The sequence below is a fragment of the Lampetra fluviatilis genome, chromosome 2 (assembly GCF_964198595.1).
Source record: "Lampetra fluviatilis chromosome 2, kcLamFluv1.1, whole genome shotgun sequence".
Taxonomy (NCBI): Eukaryota; Metazoa; Chordata; class Hyperoartia; order Petromyzontiformes; family Petromyzontidae; genus Lampetra; species Lampetra fluviatilis.
In genome coordinates this window covers 26,195,789-26,211,771 of record NC_136276.1, presented here as the reverse complement: position 1 = coordinate 26,211,771, position 15,983 = coordinate 26,195,789, and the positions used below count along the sequence as shown (strand labels likewise).

The window sequence follows — 15,983 nt, the reverse complement described above, 5'->3', positions numbered from 1 at the left end:
TTTGTCAGAGCTGTAGATAAGGAGTCAGCAGCCTTCAAGTACCTTCAAGACTTCTTCCCTAAGTTGTCCTGAGGGAAAGGTCAAAGCCGGTGTCTTTGTCGGACCACAGTTAAAGAAGATCCTGGAGTGCAATGAATTCCCCAAGAAGCTCACTAATAAGGAGAAAGCAGCTTGGAACAGCTTTGTCGCAGTGGTTCGTGGCTTCCTGGGCAATCACAAGGTCGAAAACTATGTGGAGCTGTTTGAGACTCTGGTGAAGAACTACGGCACAATGGGCTGTAGCATGTCCCTCAAAGTCCAAATCCTTGGTGCTCATCTTGATAAATTCAAGGTGAACATGGGAGCGTACTCAAAGGAGCAAGGCGAGCGCTTCCACCAGGATATACTGGACTTTGAACGCCGCTACCAAGGACAGTATAACGAGAACATGATGGGAGACTACATGTGTGGGGCTTATTCGTTAAAGTGAATTATAGTATAATCGTAAATCTCGAAAAACTACTCACTTCTAAATCTTTTCTAGTAATTTTTGTATTACTTCAGTATATATATGCATGTTAATTTTGATTCATATATTGTTTTTTTCTGACTTTATGTGAACGAAAAGACACAAATTCGCCCGTTTTCTCATTGAAAATAGGTACATTTCAAAATATCACTGTCCTGGTCACAAAAGCAAAGTTTGTGGGGAATAATAGCCATTTTCTATACTTTTTAGGCATAAGCTATTACGAAATAACACTTACTACCCAGGAACAAAAATTGTGTTACATAGTGTAATCATTGTGGAATTATGATGATTTTGTCATGAATTGTCATGGCGGTAATCTATGAACATGACATTGGCCTTAGATACAATAATCAGCGCGAGCTGCAACCACTTCCACGTGTGCCTCTCTCCTGCAAATAAGAGGCATTTCCCGCACGACCACAGTGCAGCACTCGTTACGACGAAAGTAACACCCTGGCTTGATGGACCTTTGCATAGCAAACCCACAACATTTACAATTCGCTGGTGATTACAACAACTGGCTTCATCGGGCGATTTGCCAACAAACCGGTCTGCTGAACCAGTAACGAATTGTCACGCTTTGTTTTACGTGACAAAGATTCCTAATCGGCTGTGTCGGGTGGCGGCGGGTTTAACGACACAATTTTCATATTTACGCGATCTAACCCAAACAACCTCTATTATGGGTAAAAAAAAATATCTGTAACAGGCGACGTATCGGGCGATAGCCCTTCTTCGCAGCGCACGAGCAAGGGCTGTTTCCACAAAACGTCGCCGATTCAGTCTGTCATTTGAAGGCAGTGTTACTGACCGACTCGTCGAGATCTTTTTTTACTTGAGCACCGCTGCCAACGCAGCGGTCGCATGTTGTTGTTGTGTTTGTTTCACACATTGTTCGTGTTTATCATTTTCTTGAAGGCATCACGCGATTTACGACTTTGAGGGCAACAAACGAAAATTGTGAGTGGTATTGTACTCTACAGGATGGTCCAGATGTTTTGTGACCCACATTTAATGCTCTAAAACATAATATTGTTGTATTCCAATGGGTGTGAAAACAGAAATTAATAAGCAAAGGGGAAAAAACTTTTAGTGGTCAATTAATTGTGGGGTCACAAGACATGTGGACCACCATGGATATTACCACACCACGTGGGCCACAGTAAACACAACATTGGCTGCTTCAGAACAGACAACCATGGTGTTATTTTTAAAGGATTTTTTTTATTATAAATAACAATAAGCAAACATTTATCTGTCCCATTTCAGAGACGACGTCGCGAGGCCTCTGGCGATGGTCGAGTAGCGAGAGGCGCCGTGAACTCTCGGTCCGAGCAACTCCCAAAGTGCTGCGCGAAATAAACAACGACAACAACATCGACGCTGGTTTACATGTCTGTTGAACGATTCGCGAGTAGGGATAGAGACCAAAAGATCCATCCATAAGGCGGGAGCGTTCCAGACCGACGTGAGATGCGACTGCAGGATGGCAGGGAGTGGGTCTTGACGACCCAGAGGTTGAAGAAAACTGCAATAAAATTGTCCTGGGTTACTCTTTTTATTCTCTAAACTTCAAAGGCCCAGAGTGACGTCGTACCGCGCAGCCAATCATGCCGTCGTCCCTCTCCGCCGTCTCTACCGTGGCCTAAGTCCCTCACTTCAAAGGCCCAGGGTGGCATTGTACCCCGCGGCCAATTGTGCACCGGCGGCGGCCACCCATTGTCCCTTTGTCTTGCACCCTTCACGCTCAGGGTTCCGTCCTCCCCCGACTTGTACCTCATTGCGGTTGGCCCAGGGAACCTTTTCTTTCTGCGCCCACACAATTTTCAACCAATTTGATGGGCATCGCAATGAAATCTGCCCTCCGAGGGTAGGCAAATCTCCTTGCACCGGGAAACCGTCGGACTTTCCCTCTAGAGGCCCTTTGGATTAAAACCCGATGTGGCAGGCAATCCCCAGGACACTACGTGGATGCGCTGCATGTTTAGTGCCAGGGGGGGGAGGGAATCGCGGTGCTTGCGGAGTTGCCCCGCGGTTGTGGCACCACACCAAACATATGTTGTCCTATCATGCCAAATCGTGCCCCGTCACGATCTTTGTGTGCGTGGCTATGATGATGCTCATTTTGATTCGCTGCTTTAACACCAAGCAGATGGCAGCAGCATTCGTTTCCAAAGCATACTCATTCATCTGCATTGGCCAAGTGCTGCACCTTCGTCCGACCTGCATTGCTTTCTGGGGGTTTCTCCTGTGCTCACCACCATTCATGGTTTTTTTTTTGCTTTTACAAATAAAAAGCTAAATACACCTACCAGGAGTGGGGTTCGAACCCACGAGGACATTCGTCCATTGGATCTTAAGTCCAACGCCTTAACCACTCGGCCATCCTGGTACTATATCAACACAAAAGAGGGAATCATGGATTTGAAGCTTTCGTGACTGCAGGAATCCATACTCAGTCTGCCTCAGCAGCAGACCATGCTTTCCCACCTGATGATGGACGCTTGTGTTGCTCCCGAAACGTCGTGATTTATTTTATTTTATACCTATGTAACTTTACCGAAAAAAACAAAGAGTATAAGGGAATCATTGTCTGATGATGAAAGATTGATGATAGATTTTGGTCAGTTGAACCCCCCTCCCCCCTCTCATTGCGAGAGATTGGCAACATAATGAGCATACAATAAAAAAAAATGAATTTCATTTAAATGATTCCTTTGCGTGGTGTTGTTCATATCTCATGATGAGGAGAGGTTGGGAAAGGGGGCGGAGGATTCCAGATAATATGAATCGTGTCTGCCTTCCCCAACCTCGTAAAGGATCGGCGCTGAGCCAGTGGTGGAAATTCCACGTTCCTATGGACGGGGCCATTCTCTCTACAGGTTGACCACGGTTTCCCTTCCCAAAGATTTGTGCTCATTTTGTCAACCCTGGGGAGATAATGGGCTGAATTCATCGTGTTTTATTTTTTACAAATAATCCTTGCCAAATGTTCAGGCCTGTTAGGACGTCCACGGTGGAGAAGGAGTATAGAAATGAGCTCATGTGCTGGAGGAATCGGTACATTGCAGCAACATGAGACATTTATCTTGTTTCTATTCAACTAAGGCCCACTGAACTATATAGCCCTTTTTCAGCAGCCACCTTGCCACAATTGATAGCTAAAGGAAGTTCCACATCACGTGGATACGTATAGCAGCCTAATACTCTAAACGCGTGTTCATTCTAAATGTGAAGGGGAAAAACCGGAGGACCCAGAGAAAATTACACGCAATCAAGGGCAGACACACAAACTCCCAATATACAGGCGTGGAGATGGCTTGGGGAGGCCTTCATGCAGAAGTGGATCATGGTGAATGATGTTGATGGACCCCATTTTTTCTTGACGTCAATGTACTATAATTTATGTTTAAATAAACTCTTGTTTATTTAAAACTAGCCCTTTCCTTACCGCGGTGGCGAGATGTTATCTCCCTTGCCTGGTTTGCAGGAAGTCGTGGGTTTGATTCCGATCCTGACACGTATATTTGGAGTTTGCGTGTCTCTTTCCTCGTGGTTGTGTGGATTTTTTCTCCGAGTCCTCTGTTTTTTTTCTTCCAAATTTAGAAACATACGTTTAGATTATTCGAGGCCTATACATTTCCACACGATAGGCCACTTTATTGAGCTATCATTTGTGGCCAGGTCACTTCTGAAAAAAAACTGATTAAGTGTTCTCTCGTTGTTCGCGAGGGATACGTTCTGGAGATGCTCATGAATATCAAATTACGTGGATAATTATATTGGCCTTTCATTTTAATAAATGACCTTAAATTAATACGTAAATAAGATATTAAACACATGGAAATTATCTCATCACTTTTTTGCTCATCACTCTATCTATCATCCCTTTACCTCTTATCACTTTATCTCTCATTACTTGATCTCATCAATTTATCTCATCACTTTCTCTCTCGATGCTTTCGTGTAGAGTTCCAGATGCGATTCGCGGATAGCCAGAATCCCGGATAGCAAGTTCGTTAATAACGATGGAATACTTTAGCTCAGTGGGCTTTACTTTATCTATTTAACTTATTTATTTGTTGGGATTTGCTTACCTCGACTATACTTTGCACTCCTATCGTGTGTTTGGATTGCTTGTTGTTGTAACTTTCTGACCCGTCTCTACTGGACATATGTGAACAAGAGCTTCATAGCTCGTCGGATTTCTCCAGGATAAATAGAGACTGTTTCCGCGAGAGTAGCTGCAGGAGAGGTGGGGGACGGGGCCCCAGAGGACGGTTCTGTTTATCTTGGAGACCTCTGATCATCATCCACTAGGGGGCCTCCACACTGCAGGCGACGTGTTGTGGATTTCATCAACGATGTCATACGCCTGTCTCTCGCTCAAGAGAGACACTTTCGAGCATGCGATATTACCAGTGCCGGATAAAGCCAGTACGGGGCCTGTAGCATCTGTTATAAAGAGGCCCTAAATAAAAAAAAACATAAATATGAAAACACAAATGTTTTACTTGCATGGTAAAGTAATTGTATGTTTTTTTATTTGTTACTAGCGGGAAGTACCCGGCATTGCCCGGGTCCAAAAAATATTTCACACCTACTCTTAAAAATCTAACAGCAGTGCATACTGACGGTGGTGGTACCTGCTATGATTACAGCAGTGCATACCGACTGTGGTGGTACCTGCTATCACTACAGTCGTACATGCTGACTCTATAGCAGTATGTATTGACTCTATAGCACAAAGTACTCACCTGACAGAGTGGCGTGGTGAGGCCTAGTCCCATGCAGAGCCTCCGGCCTCGCCTAGATTGTCCAGCCGGCCGAGGTGGCACCTTGGCAGGCTGGGGCTGGGTTGCTAACCCTGACCTCCCCCACCCCCCAGCCACGATCTCCCCGGCCGCTCTGCAGTAATATCTACGGCCTATAGTGATACCATCTGTCGACTGTATATATTAGTAACTGCACGCATCAGGGTGGGGGGGGGGACATCACACAGTGAAGATTTAAGCTCAGCGTGCAGTCTATTTTTATAGCATTTTAACGCGAAAGAAAATGTCCCCCTCACTCCCAGCGAAGGCGTGCGACTTGGCATGGGACGTCCCCCTCCACCAAAGGTGCAGAATCACTGAACCGGAATTGATAGCTTGAAAGCATTTAGCGCGGGGCCCTTGAAAGTGCGGGGCCCGGAGCATATGCTACTTTTGCTACTCAGATAATCCGGCACTGGATATTACCTGTGTCAGTTCAAGTGTAGTTTGTTCAATCAGGTGAGAAGTCAAGAGACCAGGATGAGTCTCGTCTCGTTTGTAAGAGTAACCTGAGTCACCAAAACGACAAAAGAAAAGAAAAACTACTTTCGTCACACGAGGAATTGTACGTATTTTGAACTTCTTTCACACTGTAAGTAGCCAACCGTGCTCATCGGAGGTGCCGGGGAAGGATACCAAACTAAACACTCAAAAAACGATTCTATAGAAATTAGTGTTTTAATCTAGACTTAAAAGTGCACAATTGAAATAATTGCAAGCATAATTCCCACCAGCCTAAATAAGGACACAATGTAGTACAGAGTCCTACTGAACTTGATTTTTGTGAGTGCTGGAAATATTGTACTGAGTGTTATCATACGGTGTATGCAAAAATCTGTTGAACGAAACAGAGGCGCCTATTTGATGTGACATTAATTTGCACCTCTGATTAGCACGGTTGGTTACATACGGTGCGAAAGAAGTTCAACATCCACACTGTCCATAGACTAGCACTATCCATAGGCTAACACTGCACATAGACTCAACACTGCACCTCCGATTAGCACGGTTGGCTACGTACGGTGCGAAAGAAGTTCAACATACATCGACGTATTGAGCACCCAAACACAGGAGCAGGTCAACACAATCACAGTCGGCTACTATTTAGGGTGCCACCTGTCCAGGAAAAATGCAGAAAGGTGGCAAACCCAATCCTGAATAATGCTCTAGCCCCGTGGGGTATCAACTATATGTGACCCCTTTGGTGAATTTATTTTCACCCCCCCCCCCCCTAGCCTGACCCAACATGGTTCCGAGAAATAAATGTACGAATAATGAACATCGATATTTGTATCAATTTCCCATTTTGTGAGGTATCCCAAATAGCAAAAAAAACTGCAAACGAATAAAACAATAACGTGGCGTCATTTGTTTGCGCTCGCTGGTTACTCTTGGAAACCCGGAGAGTTTACGATTGATGAGTTGGGAACGGTCTTTTAGATCGTTCGAGGTTACCACGGGAATTACAATGTTATTGTAGTTATTTTATATTGCCAGATTCATTCGTGATTATTCACCAATGACTCCCATGTACGATATAAATAGACACATTTACTGGTAAGAACCTCCTGGTTATACCAGCGCCCCAGGGGATTATTGTATCCGTCGTGCAGGGAGGGGCTGGGTGGGAAGGGAGGGGCTGGGTGGGGAGGGGAGGGTGGGGAGGGGCTGGGTGGGGATGTTGGGGCTGGGTGGGGGTGGGAGGGGTGGGGCTGGGTGGGGAGGGGAGGGGCTGGTCACCCTGTGGTGCCCTCATAAAACTCAACGTTTAACCTACTCACGCCGAATTGTGCCCGCCCTCACAGTCGGCCATATTTGCGGAATACACCACGCCGCCGTTGACCCTGGCCATTGACCGAGCAACCCAACGTTCCTACCAGCTCCCTCCGCAGGAATGTGTTATAAAGCACCTCACGTACCCCCCCTCCCCCCTCCGGGGACATTGCCACTTACCCGCATGGGTCCGCGTACTCCTTGGTTGAGATCCACTGCTGTAGCCGACTGAGCTGGTCTCTCCAGGACGAGGCGTCTGTGCTCTGGTGGCAGGAATTAGTTTGAACGGATATCTGTCACCGATTTTGCGTTGAACTTTAACGCGGAATCGTGCACAATTTTGATAGATGTGGGCTGGGTTTAGTTTTGCGAGAAAAATTATGTGGCAACCGCTGCCACCAGAGTGCAGCTCACGCAATAAGTTACCGTTCACCCACTCAAGTGCCATATGTTCCTCGTGGCAAATCTTTACACAGAAGATGCTGTGTAGCCTTGAATGTCATCTCGTTTGTAACTTTTTACGATCTCTGTGACACTTTTATGTGAGTGGCCTGGTAACTATGAAAGCCTTCACTCTTTGCCATGATTGATCTCCTGCACTCAACGTAGAAGTGACGTCCTGCACAAATGAGCACGGAGGCATTGCTCATCTGTTAATACCCCCCCTCCCTCGAGCCAGTGGTGGAAATTCCCCATTCCCATAGCGGGGAGCGAGGATATCCATTGACTTTCCCACAAAGCGGTGCTTATATCCTGCACCAGTGATATATATGTGTGTGTATTTTAAGTTGCCCAGTATTTTTGAATATCCCACAGAACCACAAGGACAATGTTGGACGTTCCCTATGTCATTCAAAGTTCAAAGTTCATTTATTAGGTATAGTCCTGTGAGCCATTCGGCTCTTGAATCGGGTGCAACCGCAACAAACAAAAAACAAAAACATGACCAAGAAAACATCTTAAAGTGACTATGTGCAAACAGAAAATCCAAGAAAAGACAGCAAAATATTGCAGAAAAAAAATCACCGTACACCAACCCTGTGCAAATATCCCAGTGGGATGCAAGTCAAACAACAACAACCACAAGACAACTTAGATTAAGGCCATCAGTCTAACTCTGTACTACAACAAACAAACATGGCCAAACCAAAAAACGTTTCGAAAATCACCAAAATAAAGCCATAAAAGCAATGAAACAGTGGTCATAGGAACTGTGACCGAATTTTCACAATAAACGACGTAAACAACATGTACTACCAACATGTACTATCATTGTCATTCAATGAACTTCTGGAGTGATTCTCCTCCTTGCCTTCTAGTCCAGGGGTTGTCAACCTGCCGCTCCGGAGCCGAATGCGGCTCTCCCAGGAACTGCTTCGTGACGTTCATTAAGGACCTCCGCCGTCTCGGATTCCACCACGATACACGCGGCCCTTGAATATATTGAAGGGCGATTTTTATTTTTTTACCGAATTCGACAAAAAAGGTGGCTCTTCTTGTTATTGTTCTTTGCCGACCCCCTGCTCTGTCGACTTTGTGACCTGTTTCTGCAATGTGAGCGCACATTCACGGCAGCAAAAGCCATTTGCAAGAGGTGCTCGTAAACACTAATCGAGATGAGAATCTGTGAACCCATTACATTTAACAAATAGTTGTGGTTTTACATTGAAAAATACTGCGTGGATTAGGCAACATTGTGCGAGATCAAGCATTCTCTCGTGCCTGATTTGATGGATAGCTTACTTCAGTCGGTGTCTAGTTGGAGTTCAAACAGTCTTCATAATGCCAACAGTAATACAGACTTCATAATGCCAACAGTAATACAGTCTTCATAATGCCAACAGTAATACAGACTTCATAATGTCAACAGTAATACAGTCTTCATAATGCCAACAGTAATACAGACTTCATAATGTCAACAGTAATACAGTCTTCATAATGCCAACAGTAATACAGTCTTCATAATGTCAACAGTAATACAGTCTTCATAATGCCAACAGTAATACAGTCTTCATAATGCCAACAGTAATACAGACTTCATAATGTCAACAGTAATACAGTCTTCATAATGCCAACAGTAATACAGTCTTCATAATGTCAACAGTAATACAGTCTTCATAATGCCAACAGTAATACAGACTTCATAATGTCAACAGTAATACAGTCTTCATAATGCCAACCGTAATACAGTCTTCATAATGTCAACAGTAATACAGTCTTCATAATGCCAACAGTAATACAGACTTCATAATGCCAACAGTAATACAGACTTCATAATGCCAACAGTAATACAGACTTCATAATGCCAACAGTAATACAGACTTCATAATGCCAACAGTAATACAGACTTCATAATGCCAACAGTAATACAGACTTCATAATGCCAACAGTAATACAGACTTCATAATGCCAACAGTAATACAGACTTCATAATGCCAACAGTAATACAGTCTTCATAATGCCAACAGTAATACAGACTTCATAATGCCAACAGTAATACAGTCTTCATAATGCCAACAGTAATACAGACTTCATAATGCCAACAGTAATACAGTCTTCATAATGCCAACAGTAATACAGTCTTCATAATGCCAACAGTAATACAGTCTTCATAATGCCAACAGTAATACAGTCTTCATAATGCCAACAGTAATACAGACTTCATAATGCCAACAGTAATACAGACTTCATAATGCTAACGGTAATACAGTCTTCATAATGCCAACAGGAATACAGTCTTCATAATGCCAACAGTAATACAGACTTCATAATGCCAACAGTAATACAGTCTTCATAATGCCAACAGTAATGCAGACTCCATAATGCCAACGGTAATACAGACTTCATAATGCCAACGGTAATACAGACTTCATAATGCCAACGGTAATACAGACTTCATAATGCCAACCGTAATACAGTCTTCATAATGCCAACAGTAATACAGACTTCATAATGCCAACCGTAATACAGTCTTCATAATGCCAACCGTAATACAGTCTTCATAATGCCAACAGTAATACAGTCTTCATAATGCCAACCGTAATACAGACTTCATAATGCCAACAGTAATACAGACTTCATAATGCCAACCGTAATACAGTCTTCATAATGCCAACCGTAATACAGTCTTCATAATGCCAACAGTAATACAGACTTCATAATGCCAACCGTAATACAGTCTTCATAATGCCAACCGTAATACAGACTTCATAATGCCAACAGTAATACAGTCTTCATAATGCCAACCGTAATACAGTCTTCATAATGCCAACCGTAATACAGTCTTCATAATGCAAACCGTAATACAGTCTTCATAATGCCAACCGTAATACAGTCTTCATAATGCCAACCGTAATACAGTCTTCATAATGCCAACCGTAATACAGTCTTCATAATGCCAACCATAATACAGTCTTCATAATGCCAACCGTAATACAGTCTTCATAATGCAAACCGTAATACAGTCTTCATAATGCCAACCGTAATACAGACTTCATAATGCAAACAGTAATACAGACTTCATAATGCCAACAGTAATACAGTCTTCATAATCCCAACCGTAATACAGACTTCATAATGCCAACCGTAATACAGACTTCATAATGCCAACAGTAATACAGTCTTCATAATCCCAACCGTAATACAGACTTCATAATCCCAACTGTAATACAGTCTTCATAATGCAAACAGTAATACAGACTTCATAATGCCAACAGTAATACAGACTTTACAACTCCAACAGTAATACAGACTTCATAATGCCAACAGTAATACAGACTTCATAATGCCAACAGTAATACAGACTTTACAACTCCAACAGTAATACAGACTTCATAATGCCAACCGTAATACAGTCTTCATAATGCCAACAGTAATACAGTCTTCATAATGCCAACCGTAATACAGACTTCATAATGCCAACCGTAATACAGACTTCATAATGCCAACCGTAATACAGACTTCATAATGCCAACCGTAATACAGTCTTCATAATACAAACCGTAATACAGTCTTCATAATGCCAACCGTAATACAGTCTTCATAATGCCAACCGTAATACAGTCTTCATAATGCCAACCGTAATACAGTCTTCATAATGCCAACCGTAATACAGTCTTCATAATGCCAACCGTTATACAGTCTTCATAATGCCAACCATAATACAGTCTTCATAATGCCAACCATAATACAGACTTCATAATGCCAACAGTAATACAGTCTTCATAATGCCAACCGTAATACAGACTTCATAATGCAAACCGTAATACAGACTTCATAATGCCAACGGTAATACAGTCTTCATAATGCCAACAGTAATACAGTCTTCATAATGCCAACCGTAATACAGACTTCATAATGCCAACAGTAATACAGTCTTCATAATGCCAACGGTAATACAGTCTTCATAATGCCAACAGTAATACAGTCTTCATAATGCCAACCGTAATACAGTCTTCATAATGCCAACAGTAATACAGTCTTCATAATGCCAACGGTAATACATTCTTCATAATGCCAACCGTAATACAGACTTCATAATGCCAACGGTAATACAGTCTTCATAATGCCAACGGTAATACATTCTTCATAATGCCAACAGTAATACAGTCTTCATAATGCCAACGGTAATACAGTCTTCATAATGCCAACAGTAATACAGTCTTCATAATGCCAACCGTAATACAGTCTTCATAATGCCAACAGTAATACAGTCTTCATAATGCCAACCGTAATACAGTCTTCATAATGCCAACCGTAATACAGACTTCATAATGCCAACAGTAATACAGTCTTCATAATGCCAACCGTAATACAGACTTCATAATGCCAACCGTAATACAGACTTCATAATGCCAACGGTAATACAGTCTTCATAATGCCAACAGTAATACAGTCTTCATAATGCCAACAGTAATACAGACTTCATAATGCCAACCGTAATACAGACTTCATAATGCCAACGGTAATACAGTCTTCATAATGCCAACAGTAATACAGTCTTCATAATGCCAACCGTAATACAGTCTTCATAATGCCAACAGTAATACAGTCTTCATAATGCCAACAGTAATACAGACTTCATAATGCCAACAGTAATACAGTCTTCATAATGCCAACCGTAATACAGACTTCATAATGCCAACAGTAATACAGTCTTCATAATGCCAACCGTAATACAGACTTCATAATGCCAACCGTAATACAGTCTTCATAATGCCAACAGTAATACAGTCTTCATAATGCCAACCGTAATACAGACTTCATAATGCCAACAGTAATACAGTCTTCATAATGTCAACAGTAATACAGTCTTCATAATGCCAACCGTAATACAGTCTTCATAATGCCAACCGTAATACAGACTTCATAATGCCAACCGTAATACAGACTTCATAATACCAACCGTAATACAGACTTCATAATGCCAACCGTAATACATACTTCATAATGCCAACCGTAATACAGACTTCATAATGCCAACCGTAATACAGACTTCATAATGCCAACCGTAATACATACTTCATAATGCCAACCGTAATACAGACTTCATAATGCCAACCGTAATACAGACTTCATAATGCCAACCGTAATACAGACTTCATAATGCCAACCGTAATACAGACTTCATAATGCCAACCGTAATACAGACTTCATAATGCCAACCGTAATACAGACTTCATAATGCCAACCGTAATACAGACTTCATAATGCAAACCGTAATACAGACTTCATAATGCAAACCGTAATACAGACTTCATAATGCCAACCGTAATACATACTTCATAATGCTAACCGTAATACAGTCTTCATAATGCCAACCGTAATACAGACTTCATAATGCCAACCGTAATACAGACTTCATAATACCAACCGTAATACAGACTTCATAATGCCAACCGTAATACATACTTCATAATGCAAATCGTAATACAGTCTTCATAATGCCAACCGTAATACAGACTTCATAATGCCAACCGTAATACATACTTCATAATGCCAACCCTAATACAGACTTCATAATGCAAACCGTAATACATACTTCATAATGCCAACAGTAATACAGTCTTCATAATGCCAACAGTAATACAGACTTCATAATGCCAACAGTAATACAGACTTCATAATGCCAACATTAATACAGACTTCATAATGCCAAGAGTAATACAGTCTTCATAATGCCAAGAGTAATACAGACTTCATAATGCCAACAGTAATACAGACTTTATGATGCCAACAGTAATACAGTCTTCATAATGCCAACAGTAATACAGACTTCATAATGCCAACAGTAATACAGACTTTATGATGCCAACAGTAATACAGTCTTCATAATGCCAACAGTAATACAGACTTCATAATGCCAACAGTAATACAGACTTCATAATGCCAAGAGTAATACAGTCTTCATAATGCCAAGAGTAATACAGACTTCATAATGCCAACAGTAATACAGACTTTATGATGCCAACAGTAATACAGTCTTCATAATGCCAACAGTAATACAGACTTCATAATGCCAACAGTAATACAGATTTCATAATGCCAACAGTAATACAGTCTTCATAATGCCAACAGTAATACAGACTTTATGATGCCAACAGTAATACAGACGTCATAATGCCAACAGTAATACAGACGTCATAATGCCAACAGTAATACAGACGTCATAATGCCAACAGTAATACAGACTTCATAATGCCAACAGTAATACAGACTTCATAATGCCAACAGTAATACAGTCCTCATAATGCCAACAGTAATACAGACTTCATAATGCCAACAGTAATACAGACTTCATAATGCCAACAGTAATACAGACTTCACAACTCCAACAGTAATACAGACTTCATAATGCCAACAGTAATACAGTCTTCATAATGCCAACAGTAATACAGTCTTCATAATGCCAACAGTAATACAGACTTCATAATGCCAACAGTAATACAGTCTTCACAACTCCAACAGTAATACAGACTTCATAATGCCAATAGTAATACAGACTTCATAATGCCAACAGTAATACAGACTTCATAATGCCAACAGTAATACAGTCTTCATAATGCCAACAGTAATACAGACTTCATAATGCCAACAGAAATACAGACTTCATAATGCCAACAGTAATACAGACTTCATAATGCCAACAGAAATACAGTCTTCATAATGCCAACAGTAATACAGTCTTCATAATGCCAACAGAAATACAGTCTTCATAATGCCAACAGTAATACAGTCTTCATAATGCCAACAGTAATACAGTCTTCATAATGCCAACAGTAATACAGTCTTCATAATGCCAACAGAAATACAGTCTTCATAATGCCAACAGAAATACAGTCTTCATAATGCCAACAGTAATACAGTCTTCATAATGCCAACAGAAATACAGTCTTCATAATGCCAACAGTAATACAGTCTTCATAATGCCAACAGTAATACAGACTTCATAATGCCAACAGTAATACAGACTTCATAATGCCAACAGTAATGCAGTCTTCATAATGCCAACAGGAATACATACTTCATAATGCCAACAGTAATACAGTCTTCATAATGCCAACAGGAATACAGTCTTCATAATGCCAACAGGAATACAGACTTCATAATGCCAACAGTAATACAGGCTTCATAATGCCAACAGTAATACAGACTTCATAATGCCAACGGTAATACAGACTTCATAATGCCAACGGTAATACAGACTTCATAATGCCAACGGTAATACAGACTTCATAATGCCAACCGTAATACAGACTTCATAATGCCAACAGTAATACAGACTTCATAATGCCAACAGTAATACAGACTTCATAATGCCAACGGTAATACAGACTTCATAATGCCAACCGTAATACAGTCTTCATAATGCCAACGGTAATACAGACTTCATAATGCCAACGGTAATACAGACTTCATAATGCCAACAGTAATACAGACTTCATAATGCCAACCGTAATACAGTCTTCATAATGCCAACAGTAATACAGTCTTCATAATGCCAATAGTCATACAGTCTTCATAATGCCAACCATAATACAGTCTTCATAATGCCAACAGTAATACAGACTTCATAATGCCAACCGTAATACAGACTTCATAATGCCAACAGTAATACAGTCTTCATAATGCCAATAGTCATACAGTCTTCATAATGCCAATAGTCATACAGACTTCATAATGCCAATAGTCATACAGACTTCACAACTCCAACAGTAATACAAACCTCATGATGCCAACAGCGTGAACACAAAAGTAAATACTTGTTGGATGTGCAAGTTTTGCACAACGTTTAACTTCGTTTCATTTGCATGAAATTGAACCCGAGGCTGCGGCACTGACGTGGTGCTGTCAATTGCGCGAGCTAAACGATCGCTCTTGTCGCCGAAAGGGCAGGGTCCAGCAACCACGATTGCATTATTGGAGTTCGCGGCGGTACAGGGACACCTGTGCGTCACAATCGTTTTCACGCATTTTTTTTTGACTGCGTCACCGTGTGCATTAAAAAAAAATTACAACTCAAAAAAAATTCCCAAGGACGTGGGTTCTTATAATTTGCATGTGATCTTTTTGTAAAATGTCGATGACCCATCCTTTTTAAAAATTGATTCTACAACTTTATGATTTATAGGTTAGGACACGACCCTGTCATTTTACTTTTATCGCGCCACTCCTGGCAGAAAGGGCCCTCTTGCAGAATTGCCAATAAAAAAAGTCTTCTTTGGAAGAGGTGGGAGTGCCAATCCCACACTTTACCCCAACCACCACAGGTGACCTGCCGATCGACCAAAATGTGGTCGTGAGCCATCGGCACTGCCGAGTGGACAGAGGCGAGAAGCCACCGCTGTCGACGAACCTTGGAAAGTAAACGACGAGGTTTTTTTTAT

At 41.6% G+C, this 15,983-nt stretch overlaps 1 protein-coding gene and 1 non-coding gene across 2 annotated transcripts in view; both read right to left on the bottom strand.

Moving 5' to 3' along the window:
- The window catches only part of LOC144944630 (collectin-10-like), a 484,828-nt gene that overhangs the window by 29,466 nt on the left and 439,379 nt on the right, over window positions 1-15,983 (bottom strand). The window lies entirely within an intron of this gene.
- On the bottom strand, window positions 2,821-2,903 carry TRNAL-UAA (transfer RNA leucine (anticodon UAA)). Its single transcript has one exon. It is a non-coding gene; the product is annotated as a tRNA-Leu (tRNA).